Source organism: Pinus tabuliformis, chromosome 9 (genome assembly GCF_031772625.1).
Source record: "Pinus tabuliformis cultivar Carrire ecotype Pingquan chromosome 9, CPIR1, whole genome shotgun sequence".
Classification (NCBI taxonomy): domain Eukaryota; kingdom Viridiplantae; phylum Streptophyta; class Pinopsida; order Pinales; family Pinaceae; genus Pinus; species Pinus tabuliformis.
In genome coordinates, this window is record NC_142307.1 from 1,494,160,915 (window position 1) to 1,494,179,771 (window position 18,857).

The following is an 18,857-nucleotide window of genomic DNA, read 5'->3' on the forward strand; positions in this document are numbered from 1 at the left end:
GAAATCTTCCTTATTTGGCCCCGTGATATTGTGCCTTGCACAGTCACAGTTACTAGAGTAGCTCTCTTGCCTTTTGAACTATGCACTATGCAATCCCTAAGACTTCTACATTTTCCTACACTCAATCCTCGATACAATCAGTGAATTTCATAGAGAAAGTTATACTAGAATATTTCCAGACTTATGTCATCTTATCATGTGTGAACTCCATCTGTAGGTACTCAATCTTCGTATGAGAGGATGATGTTTAAGGAGGGTGATTAAGAGATCATACAGACAAAAACTTGTGAAGCTGGAAGCATGAAGAGATCATCAGGAAAGAAGGTGAAGGGACACAATATGATGATAGAATATTAAATACCAAGATCAAATAAAGACTCCATATCAATCAACCTCATGGAGGATGAAGATGAAACACATGCAATATCATTCATGAATATATCAAGTCACGATAACAAGAAGAGCAACTTGTTAATGCCTCATCATCAAGAAGTTCCTAGGGAATGTTTTAAGGATGCAAATTTATCTTGAAGTTTAAAATCATTGGCGAATCTCACTAGTCCCTATACATCAATAAAAATTTTATAGTTTACATATTAAATATGTAAACTATAAAAAATTTATTGATGTATTTGTAAAATTGTTTAAATTTATAATGATTTTATATATACTCTTTAGATAATGTTGGTGACTTTTAAGGTAAAATAAATTTATATTGTAAAATTTGGGTGAATCATTATTATAAAAAATGGAAATTGTGGAATCGTTTTTTTTTTTTTAACATTGAAAATTACCCTACCTTTGAATATTAGCCCCTAAAATTTTCCATGGAAGTTTCATGTCATCAATGCTAAGTTATGGCTTGTAAACGTGGCATCATAATGTCATATGTGTTGATGGGTACTGCCACATGATGTGGAATGTAATTATTTATTTCAAAAAATGAAAAAAAATTAAATGTGTGGAAGTCCAAGAGTCACATGTGGAATATGAAAATCACATGTAGACAAAAGAGTTACTAGGACAATTCCAAGAGCCTGGTAGAATTTTAAGAGTCACTTGGAAGTCTAAGAGTCATGGGAGAAGCTCAAGCGTCAGAGGGATATGAAAGGTTATTCCTCTTGTTGTAAATGCACCCTCATAACTCAAGAACATGGATTTTGGAGTCATAGAATTTGGAGAGCTATCCTTGCTTATCTAGATTGTCTTAGGAGAGAAGATCATTCCTTGGAGAAGAAAGGAGTGACTTAATGTTCAAATATTGGAGATAATGGCTCACCATTATAACCATGTACTTGGACCTCTCATCTAATAATCAGAAGCGCGGTGAGCCAACATATTTTCATGCATGTATCATGAATATTGTAAGACTATTCATTTGATGTTTACAATATATGTTATGTGCATATGTGCTAAAGAAATTGAACAACTTAATTGGCTTTGGTGCTTATCTTGTTGGATGTGTGTTGTATTTTCTTTAATGTTAATTGTGTCTACGTGAACTACTTCTCTAGATAATTAACAAATATTTCCTTGCTCTCATGTGCATCGCTTAGGATAGTACTATTACTTTCCTTCTAGAGACTCACACTTTCTTGCCTCTCATGAAAACCTCAATTTACACATTGGAATTGGTGTTTCACAGTTTCAATTTACTTATTGATTTCAAAGGTTATGCGTATACTCTCTTATGTTATTCATTGCAACTAAGGAAAACCTTAGATTTATGGTTTTTGCTATAATGCTCTGGATGGGGATCCTACTCTAAATGGTGTGAGGTCTAATTGGGACTTCATACTGGTGAGACACCCTTGGTTAACAAATTTCTAACACCGTCAATAGTTTACACTAAAAGGAGGGCTAAATGATAAGAAGATCCAGTTGAGTCTATTTTGAATCTCTTATCTTAAATGGCTCTATACCAAATCATAATCCAAGGATGTGTATCTAATAGATCAAATTTTAAAATCGTCGTGTAATTAATTGATGACTTGTCCTAATTGAAGTTTGATGGCAAGGGTGAAACATTCATAGCTGAGCAAATATCTCTTTTTCTCAAAATTTGTGAATATAATGAAATCAATTGTGAATATGTTGCTGGTAAATTATTCACCATCCCAATTAAAGGTCGAGTGAAGAAATGGTTTCAGACTTTACTAGTTGCTTCCATTCATTTATTTGAACAAATCTCTATGGAGCCTCATCAAGCCTTTTAAAAGTATGATTATCAAGATGTTTGTAAAAGGATTAACTTGCTTAGAATGAAACCTAGTGAATATGTAGAGGATTTTATTGGTTTTGTTCTTCACCTATGCTATGAATTTCTCGACAGAGTGATTGATTTGGATTTCATTAAGGAAAACATTCAAAATTTTATTCTACTCACCTTGAAATATTTTGAATCCAAACCTCCATATTACTATGCTCTCCTGACTTTTGCAAACCATGGTACTCCTCTAATTTTAGAGGAGGAACCTACTATTCCTTTTTTTCCTTGTCCTCCTCATTTCTCAATACCAATTTGGGCACCTCCTTGTGATGTTGTTGAATTTTGGTAAATTTGAAAATCAAATCCTTGATCTACTTCTTCCACCTTCACCTACTTTTAGTGAAATACTTATCCAGGAGAACTTTGAGTGTTCTTGTAATTGCATGGAACATAAGGTGAAGATTTATCCCTTGATACTTCCACGTAAAATTGAAATACATAATGCGAATCTAGAATTTAATCCAATTGAAAGCATGGCTTCTTCAACGAATACCTTTCATCCTCTATCTCTTGCTCAACCTACTCTAAACTCTTAAGATTTTCAATCTTGTGTTCGAAGCGAAGATTATGTACAAGATAATTGTTTTTTACAAGTAGAGGAGGAAAGTGTTGAAGATTCGTGTTTTCTTTCCTCCCTCTTTCAAAAGGATGATTTTACATTCTCAAAAAATGATGAGTCCTATAATCTTGGTAACCTACCATTCATTCAAGTCAAGGCCTTGGAGAACCATCAACATGACATCCATGTTTCCACTAATACATATGGTGATGAGTTCCCAATTAAATGGGATAATATATTTTCTTATTTAGAGGACTTAGATTTGCAAGGTGTTGATCTAAAATATGTTTCTCATGGTTTATAATCTTCATTTATGGGATGGGATACTCTTTCAATCATAAATGATCCATAAATTCCTTTTATTCATACATCTTAGATGAAAAACTTGAAAAGGTAAGTTTTTAGGTATTTGAATATTTGGTATACCTTGTTGAAGAAAAGAAAGATCAATCAAAATGTTACATTTGTATGCCTCTCTTTGATCATTAAGTTGATTAAAATAGCATCATGGAGCATAACATGCATGTTGATATGTTCTTAAAATCTCAATGTGATTTAATTACAACTGGTGTTTCTCCTTGTAACACCCTGTTATGTTCCTATACCAATAGGCGTCATATATCATGATTGACTTGGTTTAGCTCTAAAATATGTACATGCCTTTGCTTGTTGTAAATGTTTTCCATATTTGTAAAAAATAAAAAAATTGAAAAATGTAAAGAGGGTATGCCCTAAAATAAAAATCAAAGGGAAAAAAGAATAAGGAAAAGTGTTTAAAAAGATGAAAAATGAACCCCAAGGAAAATAAAAATACCATGAAAGTGTGCAAGCCCGAAAGCCACTACCATTTACTTTGATGTAGAATAGAAGATTGTGTGCAACTTGTTACTTATGCCACAATCCATGGTAACCAAATGAGGAGCGAATTCAAAAAAGAAGTAGGAATGAGACAAGCCCCTCTATAGTGCCATTGGACCAGGTATATGTAAAGAGACAGAGATTGAACCCTTTGTCTGAGTAGGAATATGAAGAGACAAGAAGTGACATAGTGCAAACAACACTAGTAGGGGAGACACCATCTACCTCTCAAACACATGCACTAAACAGGTAGCCAAGTGTAGAAGAGTCATCACTAAGGACAGTTTCAGAGCAAAGCCAGGATTTGAAAGAAAAGTATAAAGAGATTAAGACTAGGAATGAGCAGCTCAAAGCTCAACCTATGCCAAATATCTGAAAATGGCTCCTACAAATCAGACAAGGCTGATGTCAGCCTTTGACATCAAAGCGGGAAAGATGCAGATGAGCTTTCTGAAGCCAACAGTAAAACAGCAAAAGTCCCTGGCTGATTATTTAAAAACGGATTTTGAAGTTCTTGCCAGAGACATCCACCCAATTGATTAGATTCAGCTCCATAAGCAAACGGGTGAGATGGTCTATTCCACATTGACCAGTAAAGCCATCATTGCATATCAGTTGTAGAATTCTTTGAGTAATACTATAGCACAGTTACAGTTGGAAAAAGCCTCTTCTCAGGCTTTATAGTTGGAAAAAGCCTCTTCTCAGGCTAAGGACATAAGGATAAAATCACTAGAAGATCTGGTGATTGAGTTGGGACATGATCCCAAAGATGTTAAAGTAGCTGAAAGTTTGATAAAGAGAAAGAATGATGACATTAATGCATTAAGGAAACAACTCAAACTCCCTCCCCTCATACATCCACAAACTACGGAAGTAATTGAGAAACAAAATGAGGAAGAACTTATGGACTTAATCCTTAAGCTGAATGAGCAGTTGAAGGAAACAGAGCAAGAACTAGAAAGAGCTTTGTAGTCCAAACAGGGTGAGTCGAACACAATGCCTCAAACTGTAATACCCATAATTTCTATAGCAGTGCCATCTACTATTTCAGCATCTTTGGCACCCAACGTTCCTCCAGCAACAGCTCTGCCAGTAACAACAAGAGTAAGTACATCAGAAGTAGCAACAACTTCAACAAAGCAAAGAAAAGACTTAATAAAGTCCATGGAGGAAATGAAAATCCAAGCAACTATAATAAAGAAACTGAAAGAAATGGTTACCAACTTGAAAAACAAGTGTGAGCTATCACAGATCAATTACACTGAAGAAGAGAGAAAGAATAGAAGGATGACTAAAACATTCAAGACATTAGAGAAGGACTTAACATTGGAAAAGCCTTTAAGAGACATTAGAGAGATTTTATGGACCAATATCATTGATTCCATCAATGATATTTGGTCTTCCATTCAGATCATTTTTGAACAAACTAAGTTAGTTAAACTAGCTACAGAGGCTATACAGAAGACTAGGGAAGAATTGGGGGAGAAACCTGAAGAGGAAACCCAATTAATCAACTTCTTGAATAGCTAAAATAGGCAACAACTGGAAGAATGGGATATCAAGGATTGAACTGCTACTATCCTTGAAATTAAGAAATTTCTGACCAAAAAGAACTTAATGCTTAACCTGGAAAGAAGATGTCAAAGTATTCAAGAAGACATAAATAAGTTTATGGTAAAATATAACATGCTAAGGGATAAAGGACTTCCAAACCTATTGGTCATAAACGACAAGGTGATGACTCATGATGACTACATTGAAATACTGCACAAACAAGCCAAGAGTCAAGCTGGTTCTTCCACAGTAAAAGCACTACCCACAGGAAAAGTGTTGTATGATGGTTTGGAAAATCGTTTCTATATTGAGCATGAAGTTAAGCACTTGTTCAAAGTCCAGCCTAATTTTACAAAATACACTGAAACTGACGAAGTATACAGGAAATTGATCAAGATGAAGATACCAAATGAGGAATGGTGGGCCAATAGGCTTGATTCATATAATTTACTATGGTAACTCTAAGGTAAATAGAAAATATTTACTGAGGTAAAGTTCGGTAAAAAGGTAAAGAGTATCAGAAACAGGTAAAGAGTATCAGGAACAGGTAAAGAGTATCAGTAGGGAAAAGTAAGCAAGGATCCAACACACAATTACTAAAGCAAGAGCAAGAGGAAAATTCGAGTTTCAACCTGCATCTCCTCCATAAATAAAGGGACAACAGCAATCAGTTTTACATATGTCTCTATATTTTTGTAAAAGATATTTTGTATTCCCTAGAATAAATCTCATGTAGTTATGAGATATTTTTGATGTAATCTTTGTATAAATACTTCTCCATTCGAAGTATTGAGGGTGGATTCTATAACATCTTTGTAAATATATGCTATCAAGCTGAGAAATCTATTGTACTCAAATTTGGATTTCTGTTGGAAAAGGAATAAAAGTTGAGGACATTTCATCAGATTCTCGTGTAGTATAATTGCAAATAAGTATTCCATCCTTGTGATTTTATGTGTTTTCTATATGTTTCAATGTTTCATGAGTCTTAAATCTAAATGGTAAAATAGTCAAAGTATATCAGAATTAGCTTTATTTCTCTCTACTATCAACAGTCTACCATTTAAATGTTTTCTTCTAAACTATCTCGATAAAGGAATTCTTCACTGCTCCTCTATACCTATAGTTTTTCTCTAATAAGTCCCTGGTATAGGATTCTTAATTGCCCTCTGTTAGTTGACCTATCTTCCTTTCCTCTTTCTAAAATTAACTTGAGAATTCTTAATTGCCCTCTAGTTTTGAGCAGAAATATCATCCATTCAAGCCCCAAAGTTTGTTTTTACTCTGTTATCCTACCTGTTGAACTCATACCTCAACAATTTGACTTAATCCAGTGAATTATCCCTAATTGACTCCATAGCCCAATGGCCTAAAAGCTTATTTTTCCCATTTGTTTCAGAATTCACCACTCTCAAACAAAACAACTTCCTTGAATATTAATACTAGCCTAAAATCCTTTCAAACATAGCTAAATCATAAAGATAGAGCCCTTTCTGGACTAGGTGGGCTAGCACCTAGGTCGAAAAGTTGGTTTGTATTTAGCTTGGATCCTTTCCTTCTTTTCAAAACTTTTAAGGAAAATCTGAGTGATAACATAGTGGGGACCATACTGGGGACTGAACAATTCCTCAGTTGAAATAAAACTTTAAGAAACTCGAGAGTTTGATTTAAAGCATCTTAAAGGATTTTAGAAGTTATTTTTGAAAAATCCATAAAAGAATAGCATTGAAAAATTTGAAATCTGGCTTCAGGAAGAACTCACTACACCAGGGCCAACCTTGATCCAGATCCTGCCCCTGTGTTTGAGAATCCGAACCTGATTCCAAAAATCATTAGAAGGCAAGAAAGTTCATTAAGTCCCAGACCTTTGTTTAGATCACAATCATGTCGTGTTGAGTGGCATTTCCTAGAAGATCTTCCTTTTGACGAACATTTTGAACTCTCTCTGTTTAGAATCACATCTGACAACGAACTATTGGTCTTAGTTCATGATCCAGAATTCCTCAGAGAACTTGAAATCCAACGAGCCAATTTTTCAATTGATCATTACCTGCACAACTCCACTCAATCATTTCTTACCATAGATAGAACACCTGAACTTTCTGAAACCACTTCTCTTTCTGTTAGTTCATCATTATTCCCTCACTCTTCTGAGATTCATTCCACCCCTCCCTTCATCCCTTCACTTCCTCTCCAATAAATCATCACTCAACACCCTACCACTACCTCTAGTTCTTCCTCTACAACCCAGACACCACCTGTTACCCCAACTCCTACCCAACCTAGAATCATGGCCAATAGATATGCTCCCCTGGTGATGCTTGCTGCCCCAGGTTCTATGCCACAGGACTGTCAGAGTAAAATAACTACTTTTGATGGCACTAGAACCTACACAGCTCAGCAACATACTAGGAAAATGATAGACTACTTTGAACTTCATGACATTGACACAGCAGATGTCCAAATGATAATTTTCTTCCAAGTCTGGCTGGAGAAGTTAGACCCTGGTTTATATCTTTAGCCCCCCAAAGCATAGATAGTGTAAGAGTCCTTTACCAAAAATTCTTGAATAGGTGGGAGAAAAAGAAGGACCCCCTTCAGATTTTATCTGAATATGAGAACCTTAGAAGGGGACCTCATGAAACCATTCAGGACTATTGCACTAGGTTCAATAGTGTTTATAGTGCCATTCCAGTTGACCTTAGGCCCCCACCTGGCTTAGCCCTGATCAAATTTCCTAATGGATTTGATTCAGATATGGCTTTCCAGTTAAGAGAGAGAAATCCCCCCACTCTGGAAGAAATGCAGAGTGTGGCAGTAAGTGTTGAGGCTAACCTACTTTCCAAAGAGCCAAAGCTAGGAATGAAAGAAGAATACCTATAAAAGAAGAAAGTACACCCTTTGAACAAAAGCTTGATGCTATAGTCAAAGGAATGGACAAATTATTGGACAGAGTTGAAATTATTGAAAGGAAATCTCCTTGGGATGGCCAACAGGCTAATTCAGGGAGAAATCCTAACTTTAGGAAAAATCAGAACCAAAATGCTGGAAAAAATATTCCTGACCAGAATATCAGACCACCTTTCCAAGAAAACTATGCAGAGGCCTCCAATTCAGAAGACCCTGAACCAGACACTTAGATAAATTTAATGGGTCTAGATGATGAGGAATATGTATTCCTAACTCAAGATGACCAAGAGTCCCACATGCTACAACAATTCAAAACCCAAATAGGAGAGTCATTTGATTTCAGACAAGGATATGACTCTATTATTTTTGAGGTACATAAGCAGTATAATTTAAGAAGCAGAAAAAGTACTGATGCCACAGAAACAAACCAGAAAATAGGTCCTAATCATCCTAGAAAGGGTAAAGCAGTTCAAGTGACAAAAACACTTCAGATCCTTTCAAGAACAAATCAAAATCCCTCTAGCCCCACCATAGAAGATGTTTCTGATAATCAGCCCAACAATCAACAACCTTCCACTTCACTTCCCTCCAAGGAAACAGTGGAAGAGTCTCCAAATATCCGATTAGAAAAATCAGCAAAGAATGTCCAAAATCCTAAAAGAGAAGAAAACATAGAAAATGCTGCTACCAGAAATCCAAAAGTTGAAACAGACAAAGTAATCCTGCCCTTTAATCTTGGAGCAGAGGTAGCCAAGCTTAAAATTTTAGTTCCTTTGACAAAACTAGTAAAACATGATATTTACAGGTCTTAGATAGACAAAACGTTAAATATCATTGAAAATGCAGATTCTATAAATCTCTTTGATGATCAGCCTGAGCTGATTTTTGGCCCTGAAGTAAATGGGAAACCACTAGAAGGAGGGATACCAACCTTCTATGTCAGTCTCAATATCAATGATAAGATTTTGCATAATTCCATGTTTGACTCTGGTGCTTTGCACAATCTCATGCCCAACTCTATTATGGAGAAACTTACCTTAGACATCACTAGATCCTATAGGGATTTATTTTCCTTTGATTCCAGTCAAGTGAGGTGTTTAGGGCTTATAAAGGATTTATGTGTCTCTTTGGTTCAATACCCTGCCAAAACTATACTTATGGACATAGTGGTAGCAGACATTCCACCCAAGTATGACATGTTGTTTTCCAGATCCTAGGGTGCCAAACTTCAGGGGTCTCTACAATTAGATATGTCATACGCTACCATATCTGTTTTTGGACAACCAAAGAAGCTATATAGAGAAAATTTAATGAAGTATGTAGTGAGTAGTCAGGAGAAGCCCCAAAACTTTCCCATTTACTCAGTACATTCTGATATGGATTCCTTTATTCTCTATAATGTAGAAACTGATTTAGATGATATTCCAAATAGTAGAGCAACAGAACCAAAAGAAATTGTAAAATAAAAGTCAACTTTCCAAATTCAAGAAATATTAGATGAAAAATAAAATCTAGATACCTTAGCTAAGAAAGATCCAATTACTCTGGATACAAATTATGAACATGAAATTTTATGGCATTTAGAGTGTGATGGTTCAGTAAACAAACTAGGTGTAGGTGCAGGGGTATGGATCTATAACTTAGAGAATGATCATGCAGAGGGACATGCCTATAGGTTAAATTTCAAATGTACAAACAATATGGAAAAATATGAAGCACCCCTGCTAGGCCTCAAGTTAGTCAAAGGATTAGGAGCTATAAGGGTATCAATCATGGGAGATTCTAAACTGATAGTTAAACAGATTAACGGAGTTTACATAACCAGAGATCCTAGATTAGGACTTTACAAAGGTACAGTTGTAGAAATCCTTAAGACCTTTTTAGAAACCAAGCTTGCAACTATTCCTAGAAAACATAACATGCAAGCTCATAGCCTGGCTATGTTTGCCAGCACTTGCAAATTTCCTTTCCAGCCCAATCACTAGTATACTGTTGAGGTTAGGCATAGGCCAGCTATACCTGATAATCTTAAGAATTGGCAAGTTTTTGAAAATGATAAGCAGATTAATCACTTTTTGACATTAGATGAAGAATTTGCTAGCATTAATATAGATGTAGACATAGTTTCATATTTTGATCACACTAATGAGTTAGACATTAACAAATTGGAAGAAAACTCAATAAACATGCTTCACCCTACTAAATTCATGAAAACAGATATTCAGGACTTAAAGCAAATGGATATTGATGAAATAATTGATGATGAAACTGAAGTCATAAATCTCAAAGATAACCAATTACCCAAGGGATTAACTCCTCTGGATGATTTATTTGACTCTAATGATATTCCTAAAAAGCCTAAGATGGAGCCCTTGAAAGCAGACATTGAAGAATTCAACATAGGAACTCAAGAGAATCCTAAACTGATGAAATTGTCAAAATCATTACCCCCTGAGGAAAAAATGAAATATATTGGGCTAATGAAAGAATTCCAGGATGTTTTCTTCTAGAGTTATGAAGACTTAAAATCCTATGATACCAGTATTATACAACACACTATCCCTTTGAAAGAAGATAAAAAAAAATTTAGGCAAAAGTTAAGCAGAATTAATCCTGTTTTATTACCTTCCATTGAAAAAGAGATCAAATGAATGTATGAAGCAGGAATCATTGCCCCCATTATGTTTTCAGATTGGGTGTCTAATCTTGTCCCTACAAGAAAGAAAACAGGAGAAATCAAACTGTGTGTTGACCTTAGAAATTTGAACGAAGTCTCACTCAAAGACAACTATCCCTTACCTAAAATGGATCATATACTACAAAGGGTAGTGGGTTCTACAAGGATTTCACTTTTAGATGGATTCTCAAGTTACAACCAAATTTCAGTCCATCCTGATGATCAAGCAAAAACTACATTCACAACACCATGGGGCACCTTCATGTATGTCAAAATGCCCTTTGGATTGAAAAATGCAGGCGCCACCTTTCAAAGGGCAATGGATATTGCCTTTTCAAAAGAAATCCATGATTTCCTAGTTATATACCTTGATGATATAAAAAAAATTTCTAAGTCAAATCAACAACACCTGGATCATCTCAGGCAAGTTTTTCTTAAATGCAGAAAGTTTGGCATCTCTCTGAACCCAAAGAAATCTTTATTTGGTTTGGAAGAAGGAAGACTATTAGGCCACATTATCTCTAAATATGGAATCCGGATTGACCCAACTAGGATTGAAGCTATTTTGCAAATACCTCACCCAAGAAACATTAAAGAACTTCAGGCATTTTTAGGGAAAATAATTTGTTTAAGAAGATTCATCTCTAATTTAGCTGAACTAATTAGATTATTGAATAACATGTTGAAAAAAGATTCGACTATTTATTGGACAGTAGAGGCTAAACAATCATTCAAAGAAATAAAATTATCTTTAACTTAAACACCAGTCCTCACAAGCGCAAAATTTGACAAAGACTTCATTATCTTTTCCTTTGCATCAGAACACACCATAGCTACAGTATTACTACAAAAGGATTATCAAGGATGTGAAAAACCAATATCCTTTTTTAGTAAAGCTCTTAGAGATGCCTCATTAAAGTATAAAATAATGGAGAAACAATATGTTGCTTTGGTAAAAGCTATTAATGATTTCAGAGTGTATATTTTGTATTCTCATGTAGTAGCTTATGTGCCTAATGCTGTACTCAAAGATATCTTGACACAGGATGGAGTTGATGGAAAGAGGGGAAAATGGATAGCTACTATTTTAGAATATGATATAGAGATAAAACCTACCAAGTTAATTAAAGGTCAGGGGTTGGCCAAACTTATGGCAGAAACAAATTGCCAAGCCCTAGACATAAATTTGATTGCAGAACTGGATAACGAACAGGAGATGGGGAGTCCAGAGATAAGCCAGCCTTTTTTAGGTTCCCCCTAGTATGTTGATATTATATATGTTCTACAAAACCTGCAGGCTCCTCCAGGGTTATCCAGAACTAAAAGTAGGTTTTTGAAAATGAAAGCTTCGAAATTTTGCATTATGGATAATACTTTATTTTGGAAAAATCATGAAGGCATTTTGTTAAACTGTTTATTAAAAGAAGAAGCTGACAAAGTACTCCAAGAATTTCATGCAGGGGATTGTGGTGGACATCTCTACTAGAAGTCAACTACTGAAAAAATTCTAAGAGCTGGATTTTACTGGTCATCCTTGTTTTCATATGTTAAAAATTTTTGTAACTTCCTGCCACAAGTGTCAGATCTTTGAAGGAAAAAGAAAACTCTTACCCTTGCCTTTGAAACCTATTTCCACATAAAAACCTTTTCAACAATGGGGTCTTGACTTCATTGGAGAAATCCATCCACCCTCTTCTGCTCAGCATAAATGGATACTCACTACAACTGATTACTTTACCAAATGGATAGAAGCTATTCCCTCTAGACATGCCACTGATACTGTAATAATAGGTTTTCTAGAGGCTAATATTCTGTCTAGGTTTAGTTGTCCTGACAAAATTATCGCAGATAATGCTGCATCTTTCAAATCAAAGAAAATGATTGATTTCTATCACAAGTATCATATAACACTTGGTCATTCCACAAATTACTGTCCTCAAGGGAATGGACTTGTAGAATCTTCCAATAAATGTCTAATTATTATTATCAAAAAACTATTCGAAGACAATAAGAAAACTTGGGACAAGAAATTAACCAATGCTTTGTTGGCAGATAGGCTTACAACAAAGAAATCCATTGGAACCAGTCCCTATGAGCTACTGTATGGAATGGAGGAAGTTTTCCCCTCATCTTTAGGAGTTACAGTCATGAAATTACTTCAAGAATCCCAAGTGGAACCAAATGATATACAGAGGAGAATTAACCAGACTATTCACTTACAGCAAACCAGGGAGAAAGTATACAACAGAGCCCAAGTACTGCAAGAAAAACTTAAGAAGATTTTTGACAAAAAGACCAAAGCAGAAGACTTCTATCTGGGAGACAAAGTGTTAAAATGGGATTCAAGAAGAGAGGACAAAGGGGAATATGGGAAGTTTGACTTCCTATGGAAAGGACCATACATTATATATGCCTTCAGAGGAAATAATTCATATTTTCTTAAAGAATTGAATGGTACAGAGATTGAAGGAGGACCAGTCAATGGTCAAACGTTAAAACACTACATTGACCCAATTTACTAATTTTACAAGTTCATTTGTACATACTATATCCTTAATAATGTTCAGTGTTCATTGGATGGTAAACGTTTTGGAGTTGAAGCCCGAAGAGAAGGCCCTAAGCTTTAGAAGTATTACTGTTATACATACAAATAAAGCAGTAGGAAAAAGGAAATTTGCAGAGCACAATCAAAGTCTTTCGAAGGCCATTGATCTACAGTTCTTGGCTTTCCACCAGGAAAAGCCATCCCCAAGTGGAGCCACTGTTATGTTCCTATACCAATAGGTTTCATATATCATGATTAACTTGGTTTAGCTCTGAAATATGTACATACCTTTGCTTGTTGCAAATGTTTTCCATATTTGTAAAAAATTAAAAAATGTAAAGAGGGTATGCCCTAAAAGAAAAATCAAAGGGCAAAAAGAATACGGAAAAAGGTCAAAAAAGATGAAAAATGAACCCCAAGGAAAATCAAAAGACCATGAAAGTGTGCAAGCCCAAATGCCACTACCATTTACTTTGATGCAGAATAAAAGATTGTGTGCAACTTGTTACTTATGCCAAAATCCTTGGTAACCAAATAGTTTAATCTTGGTTATTCCATGTTTTGAATTTCATGCTTAGAGATAGAGAATAAAATCTGACGAAACTGTTTAATCTTGGAAGATAAGTAAATAGGTAGAGTGAATAAAATGAGCTCAACAGTTTAATCTGAGCCCTTGGATGTAATAAGGATAGACTTAGATAGATTCCCATTGTAAAAGAAAAGAAAAAGTCTGATAAGGGTTTGCCAGTTTAAGTGCACCCTAATAAAAGAAGTAAAAATGGTAGGATGTGTAGGTGGGTAAGTAGATGATTGGTTGCAGAATTATGTATGATGAATGGTTAAGTTAAAAGCTCAAGTCATATACTCTCATCATCAAAAGCACTTAAAGATATGGATGACAATAAAGACATTTACATCATAGAAAACAGTCAAACTAATTAACCTCCTCACTCGTTTTTCCCTAAATTTTACTAATTTCCCATAAGTACTAAAGTCACCAACAACCTGAAAGTTAAAGGGGCTCAGAGCATTTCTCTGACTTCTGGAGGGGCCAAACCCTTGGCCCAATAACTTGTAAGGCCTATGTGCTAAAACCCCTTCATCAAAATTCACCCCCTTCATAATTCATTCATTCCCTTCAAATCCTTTTCCTAAAGTAAAATCACTTTGTTACTTAGGAAAAATAAAAGGTTCTTTATAAAAACCCCCCCAAACAAATTTTAGTCTAAGTCATAATGTTGAATGATGAATGTATTTTCGGAAACATTTACTTAGTGCATTTTCTTTCCATGGTCATATTAACTCTTAATTCTTATTATTTATTTAACTCCCGAAACAAATTACCCTTTCTTGTATTATTAATAAAAATCCCAAAATAAATAAATATCCCGTCCTGATGGTTTGAAAAATAAACCATAATAAAGTTAATTCTGTTGGATTAATTAATCGAATCGCGATTAATTAAGAGCCAAACCCTCGATGCATTAAAAAAGGGATTAGTTAGTCATCTTGATTAATTAATAACCTCTCCACTAATACCATCATCCCTGATATAATTAAGTCATTTTGATTATTTTAATTATGCAATGGGCCCCCTCCATTAACTCCCTAACACTTTCCGCTGTCGACTGCCATTCGATCTGCCCCCCCTCATCCGACGACTATTGCTCATATCGCGTGGGCCTTTTGGTCGAAAGTTAACCACGCGATGAAAGGTGGTTTGACTTTTCACTGATGCTACGTGTCATCCCATTTGTGGCATCGCGCAACCCTCCGCCAAAACCACCAACCTCCCAAAAGTTGTGCGATGAAAAGCATTACTACTTCCTCTTACAGCTTCCGCTAAATGACAAAGTGTCCCATCGGTTAACTAAACCAACTATCATTTTCCATTCACCCGCCAAATTTTGAAAAGTCATTGATTTTGTACATAAAACAAAAATATTCATGGTTTTCTATTTTTATCGAAAAAAGAAAGTCTTTCTTCCATACATGCACATAGTACATCCAAACCAGCAAATTATTCCCAACTGCCAACCACTATCAGTTGCTGAACTCCAGGCCACTGCAGACTACTATGTGCACCCTACAAAACCTTCACCATAGCCATTTGTCCCGATAGTCAACCATAAACAGGTGCCTGGAGAATCTTTGCAGAGACCAACAAAGGAGCATAGTGCACAGACATCAAAACAACCAGATACCTCAGGACAGAGAAAAGATTCAGGATCACAGAGAATTTCTGAGGAGTTGACCCAAATTGATACAAACATGGGCAACCCTCCAGTATTGCAGACCCCTCTTAATGAGGAGTGAATTCAAAAAAGAAGTAGGAATGAGACAAGCCCCTCTACAGTGCCATTGGACCAGGTATATGTAAAGAGACAGATATTGAATCCTTTGTCTGAGCAGGAATATGAAGAAACAAGAAGTGACACAATGCAGACAACACTAGCAGGGGAGACACCATCTACCTCTCAAACACAAGCACTAAACAGGCAGCCAAGTGTAGAAGTGTCATCACTAAGGATAGTTTCAGAGCAAAGCTAGGATTTGAAAGAAAAGTATGAAGAGACTAAGACTACGAATGAGTAGCTCAAAGCTCAAACCTATGCCAAATATCTGAAAATGGCTCCTACAAATCAGACAAGGTTGATGTCAGCCTTTGACATCAAAGAGGGAAAGATGCAGATGAGCTTTTTGAAGCCAACAATACAACAAACAAAGTCCCTTGTTGATTATTTAAAAACAGATTTTGAATTTCTTGCCCGAGACATCCACCCAATTGATCAGATTGAGCTCCATAAGCAAACGAGTGAAATGGTCTATTCCACATTAACCAGTAAAGCCATCATTGCACATCAGTTGCACAATTCTTTGGTTAATACTACAACACAGTTACAGTTGGAAAAAGCCTCTTCTCAGGCTAAGGACACAAGGATAAAATCACTAGAAGATATGGTGATTGAGTTGGGACATGATCCCAAAGATGTTAAAGTAGCTAAAAGTTTGATAAAGAAAAAGAATGATGACATTGTTGCACTTAGGAAAAAACTCAAACTCCCTCCCCTCATACATCCACAAACTGTGGAAGTAATTGAGAAACGAAATGAGGAAGAACTTATGGACATGATCCTTAAGTTGAATGAGTAGTTGAAAGAAACAGAGCAAGAACTAGAAAAAGCTTTGCATTCCAAACAGGGTGAGTCGACCACCATGCCTTAAAATGTAATACCCATAATTTCTACAGTAGTGCCATCTACTATTGCAGCATTCTTGGCACCCAACATTCCTCCAACAACAGCTTTGCCAGTAACAACAATAGTAAGTACATCAGAAGCAACAACAACTTCAATAAAGCAAACAGAAGAGTTAATAAAGTCCATGGAGGAAATGAAAATCCAAGCAACTGAAATAAAGAAACTGAAAAAAATGGTTACCAACTTGGAAAACAAGTGTGAGCTATAACAGATCAATTACACTGAAGAAGAGAGAAATAATAGAAGGATGACTGAAACAATCAAGACATTAGAGAAGGACTTAACATTGGAAAAGCCTTTAAGAGACATTAGAGAGATTTTGTGGACCAGTATCATTGATTCCATCAATGATATTTGGTCTTCCATTCATATAATTCTTGAACAGACTGAGTTAGTTAAACTAGCTACAGAGGCTATACAGAAGACCAGGGAAGAATTGGGGGAGAAATCTGAAGAGGCAACCCAATTAATCAACTTCTTGAATAGCCAAAATAGGCAACAACTAGAACAATGGGATATCAAGGATTGAACTGCTACTATCCTTGAAATTAAGAAAGTTCTAACCAAAAAGAACTTAATGCTTAACCTAGAAGGAAGATGTCAAAGTATTCAAGAAGACATAAATGAGTTTATGGTAAAATATAACATTCGAAGGGATAAATGACTTCCAAACCTATTGGTCATAAATGACAAGGTGATGACTCATGATGACTGCATTGAAACACTGCACAAACAAGCCAAGAGTGAAGCCAGTGCTTCCAAAGTAAAAGCACTACCCACAGGAAAAGTGTTGTATGATGGTTTGGAAAATCTTCTCTATGTTGAGCATGAAGTTAAGCACCTGTTCATAGTCCAGCCTAATTTTGCAAAATACACTGAAGCTAATGAAGTGTACCGGAAATTGATCAGGATGAAGATACCAAATGAGGAATGGTGGACCAATATGCTCTATATCCTATAATTTACTATGGTAACTCTAAGGTAAATAGAAAATATTTACTGAAGTAAAGTCTAGTAAACAGGTAAAGAGTATCAGAAACAGGTAAAGAGTATCAGGAACAGGTAAAGAGTATCAGTAGGGAAAAGTAAGAAAGGATCCAACACACAAGTACTAAAGCAACAGCAAGAGGCAAATTCGAGTTTCAACCTTTAGCTCTTCCATAAATAAAGGGACAACAGCAAACAGTTTTACATCTGTCTCTATATTTTTGTAAAAGATATTTTGTATTCCCTAGAATAAATCTCATGTAGTTATGACATATTTTTAATGTAATTTTTGTATAAATACTTCTCCATTCGAAGTATTGAGGGTGGATTCTATAACATCTATGTAAATCTATGCTAACAAGCTAAGAAAGCTTTTGTACTCAAATCTAGATTTTTGCTAGAAAAGGAATGAAAGTTGAGGACATTTCATCAGATTCTTGTGCAGTATAATTGCAAATAAGTATTCTATCCTTGTGATTTTATGTGTTTTCTATATGTTTCAATGTTTCATGAATCTTAAATCTAAATGGTAAAATAGTCAAAGTATATTAGAATTAGCTTTATTGCTCTTTGCTATCAACAGTCTACCATTTAAATGTTTCCTTCTAAACTATCTCGATAAAGGAATTCTTCACTTCTCCTTTATCCCTGTAGTTTTTCTCTAATAAGTCCCTAGTATAGAATTCTTAATTGCCCTCTACTAGTTAACCTATCTTTCTTTCCTCTTTCTAATCTTAACTTGAGGATTCTTAATTGCCCTCTAGTTTTGAGTAGAAATATCATCCGTTCAAGCCCCAAAGTTTGTTTTTACTGTGTTATCCTACCTATTGAACCCATACCTCAACAATTTGACTTAATCCAGTGAATTATCCCTGATTGAATCCATAGCCCAATGGCCTAAAAGCCTAGTTTTCCCATTTTTTTCATAATTCCACCACTCTCAAACAAAACAACCTCCTTGAATATTAATACTAGCCTAAAATCCTTTCAAACATAGCTAAATCATAAAGAGAGAGCCCTCTCTGGACTAGGTGGGCTAGCACCTAACTCTAAAAGTTGGTTTGTAGTTACCTTAGATCCTTTCCTTCTTTTAATAACTTCTAAGGAAAATCTGAGTGATAACACACCCCACCCCACATTCAGCCACTTTAACGTAATTACGAGGCTAAACATCAGTTGTGAGTTAGTATGGATGACTCAACGTCTAATATTCAATTATGAAAATGGGGTACACTTTT